This window comes from Erpetoichthys calabaricus, chromosome 3 (assembly GCF_900747795.2).
Source record: "Erpetoichthys calabaricus chromosome 3, fErpCal1.3, whole genome shotgun sequence".
NCBI lineage: Eukaryota > Metazoa > Chordata > Cladistia > Polypteriformes > Polypteridae > Erpetoichthys > Erpetoichthys calabaricus.
In genome coordinates, this window is record NC_041396.2 from 6,792,008 (window position 1) to 6,799,747 (window position 7,740).

The 7,740-nt window shown below is 38.1% G+C and overlaps 1 long non-coding RNA gene across 1 annotated transcript; it reads left to right on the forward strand.

The window, feature by feature from the left end:
• Positions 1-800: 800 nt before the first annotated feature.
• Positions 801-7,486, forward strand: LOC114649608 (uncharacterized). The gene is made up of 3 exons (XR_003715824.2): positions 801-957; positions 3,213-3,255; positions 7,401-7,486. It is a non-coding gene; the product is annotated as an uncharacterized LOC114649608 (long non-coding RNA).
• The last annotated feature ends 254 nt before the right edge of the window (positions 7,487-7,740 follow it).

Sequence of the window (7,740 nt, forward strand, 5' to 3'; positions counted from 1 at the left end):
GAAAGGAGAAAAAAAGGAAAGTATACGATATACAACTTTGTGTAACCATTGTCAGAGTAAAATTAAAATAGTAGAATAATTTGTAGTTCAAGTCACACAGATTATTCTTAGGTTTGCCAATACAAGAAGCTGTAAATTCACCAATGCTTTTCAATGGGAGATTTTAAACTTTCAAAACTTTGTGCAGTACAGTCGGCTCGACATATCTTAACAAAAATTGATCTGTGCAGAAAAATTTCCTTGATGTGGGCAAGTTGTTTCATGCAGTCAGACAGACAGACAGGTGTTTTGCACATTATATGCACCTTAAAAGGACTAGAACTGCATTAGCCCACCTAGAACGGCTTTCCTCCTGTATACAGCTGCTCTTCTGCAAGCTTCTCCATTTGTTGGTCTCCATGTCTTGCTGCTTCACTTCTCCCTTCAAGTCTTTCTATTTCCTTTTTTTTCTAGCATTATCATGACCTTCTTAACTGGACTAAGCCCATACTAATATTCTTATTTACTATTCTATATAATTTATTTCACCCTTCTGTTGGTGTCTCTGCCGTATTTTTTGATCATTTAAAGACTAGATGTGGCATACGTACCTCAGAATGCTTAATTTTTTATTTTTTATTCTTCTGTGATAAGCATGTGCCTTAATAAAACTACCTTTAGGTCATCAGTAAAAAAAAGTTTATGTGCAAATGACTCTGGACATGGTAAAAACAATCATTGACAAAGAGCCAAATGTTTTCCTCAATGTCTGTCTTACACAGCAATGCAAATGAATGAGATCAGAATTGTTTTAATTTCATTGAAATATTTGCATAGTTGAATTTAGAGTATAAAAGTGCATCAGACAGCCCAGTGTTCAGAGATTCTGAGACCTCATCATCTGAGCCGATCACCATGTTCTTTGAGAAAGCAGTTTGCCTCCTTGCCACCCTTGCTATGCTGGTCGCAATGGCTGTGGTGAGTATTAATGCTCTATTAAGAATTCTTTTCCATATTTCTGGTCACTTCAGTTGGTTTACTCTAAAATACATGAATACGACAGGCTCTCAGACACAGCAATATAGCACACTGAACGGTTTTCAATGCTGACTAAAAACAGAATTATTCAACTTTTAGTGTACATTTAAATCTTTGAAATTAGCAGTAGGACCGGGCTTCAACACCTGTGGTGTCTGTTTAATTTTTCTTTCTTCTTAAATGCAAATTAAACGATATTGGTATGTCAAGCAGAATATTGTAAAACACAAAATAAACACATTCAATTTTACCAAAGGACAAAAGCAACCGTCTGCTACTTTTAAAACATTGTAAAGGTTTACACTGAAGTTCAGGTTTATAGTTATGTGCACACAATTTATTCTTCTTGCTCTTCATTTTTTTCCACGTCTATTTGAGGCTCCATGTACCTGATCAACCTTCTCCAAACAACTTGGTCCTTCACCTCCTCACCAGTCAGGCCCTTTTTCTTTACTTTATCCATCCATCTCTGCTTTGGCGTCCCTTCCTTTCTCTTCCTGTGAACTTCCATTCCCATCACTCATTTGTCCACATGGTCATCATCTCTCTTCATCACCTGTCCATACAACTTCACCCGACTTTCCTGTACTTCTTAATTGTCTCTCCCACTTTTGTTGTACCTTTGTCTCTCATTTCTTATTCTGTCCTCATTTGTAATTCCATAAATCTATCTTAACATTATCATTTCTTCAACATCCACTTACTTCTCCTGCGCTCTTACTGCTGTCCTAAAAACCTTCCATTTGATCCACCCAAAATGCACTTTGGGTTATCTCTGCTTTTAATTCTCCATTTTGAGCTCTCTTGTAAATAGCTCTCCCTGCAAGATAACTTCTGAATCCTCTTTATCCTCAGATATTCTGTCCTCGTCCTATTTATCTTCAACATTCTAATATCCAAAGTCCTTCTCCATTCTTCAACTTACTCTCCACTTTCTCTTTTCTGGTGCAACCCAACACAGTGCCATCAGCTCAAAGCCTGCACCAGGAGGTTTGGTCTTTTATCCCACAACTTAACACATCCATAACCAGATCTAAGAAGTACACGATTGATTGAATTTTGTAATTGCATTTCTCCCGCAGATGAGTGGTGGTAGTGTAATACATACAACAGACAATGAACACAAGATGAGCCATAAAAACAATAGTAGATGATAGATAAGAAACACTTATGAAGATGTAGATGTGACAAGCTGTTGAGCAGCCTTATGACCTTCACATAAAAACTGTCCCAAAATCTAATAAAGTGGGAATAGTAGCTCTGAACAGAAGTAGAAGAACAGTGACAGTGGAAAACAGTGTTTGATTTTAAAACTTACCTTTATGACAAAATGTGTTATTTATGGTTTGGACAAAAGGGAGCTGTTCACCACTAATATTCAGAGCTACCTTCACCTGCCTTTGTAGTGCCCAGTGTCCCTGGGCTGAGCAGGTGCCCTAACAGAATGTCACACCGCTGGTCAGGAGAGATGGCACTGTGTGCCTATTGAACTTGTGGGACACAGCAGTAGGTACCCAAGTTTATGTCATCTGTGGAAACAACCGCATCAGTGAGTCTTTTTGATGAGAGGCTGAGATGTGTCGTACCCGCCGTCTGGTCCACAGTGATTGAGACTCAAAGAAAGTGAATGTCATTGATTGCTTTACAATATCTACCAAGTGTAGATGGGAGTGTAGCCTGCCTCCTGCTTTGTGAAGTGCACAAGCGTTTCCTTGGCTGTGCTGAATTTCAAGGTGAGATCATCACCTTTACAAAGGCAAAACTCTTCTCTGGAAGCTGGTTTATGAAGGTTGGTGTTCAGGCCTACACTTAAATTTAATTTAATTGAAGCTGTGCATGGCTTCCTAGTCATGTCAAGTACTACACCACTTCTTGACAGGAGCCTGAGGGGAGGATCAGCATGGAGAAGGTAAGGCAGCCATTTCATGTTGACAGACGATTCCATCGTGAGTCCACCTTTGAGACTGGTGGGAATTCTTTAGAGCTGAAAGTGTCAGTGACAATGACAGCATTTTGGTCACCATAGTTTTAGTAAAAGAGAGTAAAGCTTCATCCTATAAGTGGCAACAATTCCTTATTTTTCAATGTCATTCTTTTTCAGTATTTGTTGCTTATTGAGTGAAGCCATCACTGTTAAAGAACACTTTTGTCCAAAGCCTTGCTCATCTCATCAGTTACATATTTCTCTCTTTCAGGCACATCCAGATTACCCCAATTCTGCAAACAGAAGAAGAAATTGTAAGTTTTATGTCTAAGATGTTCACCAAAACATTTAGCACATTTAAAAAGGAGAACGCCAGTGCTATTGTGGTGTGTTAGTCCTTGAGATGTTGAATTATTCAACATGGTGTGTTTTGTAATGAGTTCCTCTAAGACTGTGTAGCTATGTAAATTTCACAGGATTCTTAACTGGCACTCAGACAGCAGTGGGTCACGAAGCAACCGCAAAACAAGCTAAGGAGGAAAAAACTCCATTGCCAGAATTCTTTAAATAAAATGCTGACCTAATACAGAAGGAGATAAATTCTAAAAAGGAAAGTTCAATTGGACAGCATAAAGCACGCGTCAAAAAACCTTTGACTCAGCTTCTATAATGTAGAGGGAACATCTAAGACAAAGAGGGAACTCCCTTATTATTGAAACATGTACTTTACAGACAGCAGTGCGCTAAAAAACAGGAAAACATGTTTGTCACAATAAAACAAATTATTTTAAACAAAACATTATTATGTGAATATCGGTATTAAAAAAGTGTTATTCCAAGCCTTGTAAATAGCACAAGATAACACTTTTAATTCTGATTCATATAATTCAGGGCTTTGCAGAGGCAGAGTCTCTGCTGACATCACAGGGTTTAAAGAACAAGCTGACCCTGGATGGGCACCACACCATTGCAGTGCCCACTCACACACACTAAAACCACCTGTTTCCTTAAGTGGCATTAGCTCTCTGGAAATGTGTTCTTTTCAATTGTGGCATTTTAATTAACCTGAATTTAAATAATAAAAAGGTATTATCCCCCTCCAGCCTGCAATAAGACAGTTACAAGATTACACGAGAAGTAAAAAGGATAATTTAGCTCTTTATTGACGGGTTCACGCGGTATTACAAATGGGAAGCTTATGACAGACATATCAAGCATGTGGGTATCTTGACCTACGCAGTCTGCCATCTTTCATCACCACGCTGAAAGGATTTTAACCGGATGGAAGACATAATCTTTCTCCCGGCCTCGGACGGAAGACATAATCTTCCGCCCGGCAGCTTCAAAGTGTGTTGGCCATAGGTCCATCCTTATGTTCTGGTTGCTCCATGTGCAGGCTCTTGGCTCCGGATCCAAACGCGGACAGGAAAGGACTCAAACCCCACCTTCAAAAATACAGGAATAGCACAATGCCTACATACAGTTCTCATTCTCCCAACAAGGATAGTGTGCGGACAGAAGACAAAAATATACTAGTCTGTCTTTAGGCTGACTATTCAATTCTCCAGTTGTTTTTTGGCTCTCTAGTCCTGTGCTTGGCTCAGCAATTCTAAATGAAGATGCTGTGCCCCTGTGTACCATACTTGGTCTGCCTGTATGAATGAGTCCATAACAGTGGGCACAGAGAACAGTGACATTAAAGTTAATAATAAAACCTACCATAACAAGCCACCCTTTGTCACTGGATCTGTGACAAAAAAAAAACAAAACAATACTTGAAAGTCATATCCACAAATCAAAAGGTACTAGATCCCTCTTTACATTGTAGACATTTCAAAATCATTTGTGGAAATGTGAGGTGTAATACCAGTATAGCTTCTGTACCGTTCATCTAATACCAGCGTAAATATTAACAATGACAAGTTACAGTACATTTGGACAAACAGTTACATTTAACATGGTGTTACTACATAGTGATCATTATATCTCATCAGTTGTATCATAGCACCATCCAAGGCAAACTGAGAATCAACAAGGAACTTAAAACACCCACATTTGCGATGTGGAAGACAATCCTAAACAGACACAGGGAGAACATGCAGATTCTGCACTGACAACAAACCAGGTTAGCATTTGAATGCAGGATCACAAAACTAGCACCACTAACTACTGTGTCACCTAAAACTATAAAAACCAAACAGATTAATAAAGTATCTATCTATCTATCTATCTATCTATCTATCTATCTATCTATCTATCTATCTATCTATCTATCTATCTATCTATCTATCTATCTATCTATCTATCTATCTATCTATCTATCTATCTATCTATCTATCTATCTATCTATCTAATTAATCAATCAAAGAAACTCCCTCAGTGTGCAGATACACTCCTCAAAGAACTTCCAACTGCTTTATTCCCATTATATTCTTCATTACAGAAATGTGTGAGTGTCTTTGTTGCCTTATGGTGCTTTTTTGAAGTCCTTTACAGTTGGGCAAAATGTTTCACACATTCCCCTTACTTTCCATGACTTACACGTCTGCTAGTTTCAGGTCTGCTTGATGCTGGCTGCTTAATGTCAATCTAATTACTAATTACCTGAGGCCGTAGACTTTGCTTTACAAGAAGATACTTACAGAGCCTTGTGAAAGTATTCATCCACCTCAGTGTTTCTCCATCTTTGTCGCATTGCAACCTGAAATTAAAATGGATTTTTGGGAGGTGAGCTCCATTTGGTTTACACAACATCCCTACCACTTTGAAGGTGCAAAATATTTTGTAATTGTGACACAAAAAATATATTAAGGCCAAACCTGAAATCCTTTGCATGCATACGAATTCACTCCTAAAAGTAAATACTTTGTAGAGCCCCCTTTTGCTGCCATTCCAGATGGAGATTTCTCTTTGAATGTCTTCATTAGCTTAGCACATCTCACCACTGAGATTTTTGCCCATTCCTCAAGGCCAAACTCCTCCAACTCCTTCATATTCGGTGGGTTGCATTGGTGTACAGCCATCTTCAAATCATGCCATAGATTTTCAATTGTATTGAGGTCTGGGCTTTGATGAGGCCATAACAAAACATTGAAATGTTTCCCTTTAAAGTACTCAAGTGCAGCGTTAGCATTATGTTTAGGGTTATTTATTATGATAATAATAACTCATTACATTTATATAGCACTTTTCTCACTACTCAAAGCGCTATTCACACAGGGAGGAAGCGAACCCACAATCTTCTTAATGCAAAGCGGCAGCACTACCACTGCGCCACCAGTGCATTGTCATGTTGGATGGTGAACCTTGGCAGACTCAAACAGTAAAGCCCCGCTCTGTGGAGTGTATGGCTTAAACTGGTCCTATGGACAGATACTCCCATCTCTGCTATGGATCTTTGCAGATCCTTCAGTGTTATCCTTGGTGTCTTTGTTGCATCTCTGATGAACGCCCTCTTTGCCCAATCTGTGATATTTGATGGATTGCCTTTTCTTGTCTGATTTGTAGTGGTGCCATTATTCTTTATGTTTTGTTGTAATAGATTTAATGGTGTTCTGTGCGATATTTTTTTATAACACAACAATGGTCTCTGCTTCTCGTCACCTTTGTCTTTGACCTGTTTGGAGCGCTCCTTGTTCTTCATGTTACTCGTTTAGTGGTGTTGCAGAGTCAGGAGCATTTTCAGAACAGGTCTGTTTATGCAGACATCATGTGACAGATCATGTGGCACTCTGATGGCACACAGGTGGACCCTAATGACTAATGATGTAAACTCTGAAGTTTATTGGTTGAATGAAACCTGATTTAGGGTTTTCACAGCAAAGGGAATGAATACGTTTATTACAAATGCTCATTGTTTGGTTTCACACAAAGTATCAGGTATGGTGGTCCACACAGATAACAAGCGTTTATATTTCCTACACTCTGTTGTTAATTTCCTTGCTTTTTAAATTTATGACATGTCCATCCATTTATTAACCAGGCCCTTCCCTTAGTGGTTTCTGTACCCTCCTCATTTACGTCCCCTTGAACTAACTGTAGTTTTCTATGGGTCTGATATTTCTAATTCATTTTTAGATTTTATGAACTTCCTTTTTAGAGACTCTGTGTACTTTTAATGTTGTATAAGCCCCAATAGTTACAGATAAGATGTGAAATAGGACTCTGTCATTGTCCTGTATGGTTTCTACTCCTCACTCTAATCCAAATAGTTCAATTTTTTTCCCTATTGTTTTAAAATTTAACTTCTAAAATGAAAACAAAAAATATCTTTGTTGGTTATTTAGTGTGTTATGTTATTTAAAATCTCTTGTGTGTCATTATCCGGCTATTTTTTTTTCCTTTTATGACAACTATAGTCCTTTACCATATGACCTCCTGCAGTCATTTCAGTAAAAGTTTAATTGTTAAGTTTACTGCAATCTGCAAATTTATCTTTTTATTTTTTTATTTTTTGTAGGAGAAGAGATGATCCACATCCACTGAAGCCTGTAACCACTACAGACATTGTGTGATCCTTTAAAATAAAACAATCATGCATATCTATTCCTTGTGTCTTCTGTCATCACTCCAGCTCTGATATTCATCACAAATTGGTTAATCCACCATGGTGACTCTCTGCAGTGATTTTGATTTCTGACAATTGTCTGCCAATAATCAAATTAGTTGGCTCTGTAAAAATAAGCACCTTGTGTTCACTTTCCCTCAGTAGTGCTCAGTTTTTCATTACTCTTCTAGATTTCCTCCAGTTTAGTTTTTGCTCTTTTCAGGTTCACCTTTAATATTCTGTTTTGGTGTCT